The following is a 3,047-nucleotide window of genomic DNA, read 5'->3' on the forward strand; positions in this document are numbered from 1 at the left end:
ATATAGGAAAAGAAATAATGGGCATTACTTGCGATTTGTGAGTCAAACAAGGTCTTAAATAGACAAGGGCTCTCCGTTAATTGAAAGGTTCCAAAAAAAATATTTCTTAGAATCCAAGTAAGTACTGTTGATTAAAATCATTCATTCTAGCTACGAAAGTCACACTCCCTCGCTCGTCTTTCTGAGGCCGAACATGGTAACATCGTTTTAAGAAACCGTGGATTCCAAGTTGACATTCATCACGTCATTACAACCGAATAATTGTAGTCAATCAAAGGCCATATCTTCTTAATATTCTTGCATATTATAACAACCATTCTCTTAAAACATTTTCATCATCCGTGTGCTTCTCTGCCTCCAATATAGGTCGTCTCCATCGTGTTGCTACTTTTAGCAAAATTCTGCGAGGTAATGTTATATTAATTTACATCGCAAGTATGATCTCTTGTCGTTGCATAGCTACATCACTTAGCATCAGTTCTTCTTGTCTCCCACCTTTTTCGTGTTTGAAGCTTCATTTCATCTTCTCTATCCTCATCTTCTTGAAATCTTCCTCGCATTTTTTCCTTATCGTTCACGAAAAACGATAGAAAATAGTAAAATGGTTCTGCTCTAACGTTTCGCGTCATTCCAAAGAAATAACAAAAGTTCACTGGTCCACCGACCTCCATTCGCATTCTCGCTCTCCTTGCCTCGTCGTGCCTTGACACATTAGGGATTCACCCCACACTTTCAGATTCTCGTTGGTTTTCATCGCTCGGGAAAGCGATGGATAAATTGTCAACTTACAACCATGGTTCGCGCACGTTTCATCTAGCTTAGTCTTAGGCACTCTAAGTTCACAACACATTTCACCACCTCATAGATCAACAAATATCACATTTAAAGTCATTCATACCTCAAATAACAAGTATAATACATAACATTTCGCTTCCCAGAACCCAGTGCTTTCACATTTCACATCTACTTTCAAAACAACCATTTTCTTCAAAACTCACACTTTTCTCAAATATTTCAACATCTCACTGTCAACTTTGAAGTACAAGTTTTGAATCAAAACTCAATATATACTTGAACATCAACTTTCATGTAAAAACAAACAATACATCGTCCCTCATCAAAACTCGTTCTTTTCTCAAACATTAGCAAATACTCTTCTCGAAATCAATCTCTCACAGAAAGATTCTACTTCTTCCTTCTTATAAAACTTTTCTCCTTTTTCTTTCTCAAAAATTTTCTCGTCTTTCTTTCTCCAAAACTTTCTCATAAAAATTTTCACATAAAAAAAATATATTACCTCTTTCTTGGTTGAGCATGGTGAAGCGGGATGTTGAACCTTCAATACACAATTATTACTTTAATTTATTATCATTTTCGTCTAGCGAAACAAGTCTAGACTAAGACTGAATAAGACTCTCGGGTCCAGAGCGGAAAGAAAAATTGCTCTGATACCATTCTGTCACGACCGCACTTCCTAAGGATAGGAAGCACGGGAAATCGCGACCAGTGGGGGAATTAAGAAGCGGGAAAGAAGGGGGAACAATCAAGGCAATACAACTTATAACGATTTAAGGTGCAAAACCATTTATTTAACCAACGTTTAAAACCCGAGTTACATAATGGAAACAACTAGAGTTCGACAATAAGGAAAAATAACAGAGTTCTTAGGACTTTGAGTAGCGGAAGCAATTTGAGAGTTAGCTACTACTATGTATGAAGACACAATAGTAACCAGATCATTTATTGAATACTGTCTCTGTCCAATGCTCAACATCCTCGGTCCTCCGTCCACGCTCAACCTGCACATAGGGAAAACATATGCAGGGGCTGAGTACTTGATGCACTCAGTGAACTCATGCCCGAAATACATTTATCATTTAAGACATGTCAAGCCATCATCGAGTGAATCTCGGGTTTTACTTTAAAAAGGCCGAGAAACACTAAATCATTCCTTTAATAAAATAGTGCCTGCGCAGGCAAACATCATCCCCCATCATGTACCATATCTGAGCTATCATGTGAAACGAGAATGTGGCCACAAACTCGATCACTGGACCGGCCGACCTAGGGGACGGCTCATGATCCCTATCAGTGCACTAGTCCGAGTAGGGACTCTCTCCCTAGTCAGACCCGAATTCGTTAACTATCAAAGTCTAGTAGGATATTATCCCAGTAGACAATCAGATGGCAATTCAAAACATAAAAATGGCATGACATACTATTTTAAACCACCCTTATTTCACCATAAACATATCATTTCAAAATAAAAGAACTTAAGTAATAAAGCCCACCTCAAATGCTTAGGATTTCCGTAAAATTCCTCGTTCCGACTTTGGCTTGCGTGCGAACCACCTTTTCAGTAAATACATAAAGTACACATCAATCTCGGTAACGAAGACATTTTAGAATGGATGCACTCTATTTAAAATCTTTTAATTCTCTTTCTCGGTTTTTTGTGCATTTTCGGTTATTCGGCGGCCGCCCAAGGCGTCGCGTGCGATGCCGGTCGGCCGCTTACGCTCGTTCTTTCCTTCGTTGGCTCCTCGTATTTTCCATAACGTCGAAAATAATTTCTAAAAATTATTTAAGCGTATACTTTAATTATCGCAATTATTTCTCCTCGAAATTATTCCATCCTTAGGATAAAATTATTCATTCTTCAAAATTATTCCGGGAATTAAATAAATAATTTCCCACAATTTCATTAAACCCATTCTTTGCGATTAAGTTATCGGCCCACACCTTAACCACATTTCCTCTTTATCTTCAATTAAATTTTAAAAGCCTCAAAGAAAGGCCCAACTCAAAACAAAACACTTGGCCCAATCTTTTATCTCCCTCTCTATCACACTCTCTCGGTCAACTCTGTCTCTCTCCCTCATTTTAATGCATCCCCAAACATTTCTTTTTCCTTTCTTCTTCATTAATTCGAGATCCCCAATATTTCGTCGCCTTTCGTCGCACTCCGTCGCCAGTTTGCTGCCCTCGGTCCAAACATCGCACCGCCGGGAAGTGCGGTTGTTGTCAGACGGAACTGCTGTCTGGGT

This window comes from Salvia splendens, chromosome 15 (assembly GCF_004379255.2).
Source record: "Salvia splendens isolate huo1 chromosome 15, SspV2, whole genome shotgun sequence".
NCBI classification, from domain to species: Eukaryota; Viridiplantae; Streptophyta; class Magnoliopsida; order Lamiales; family Lamiaceae; genus Salvia; species Salvia splendens.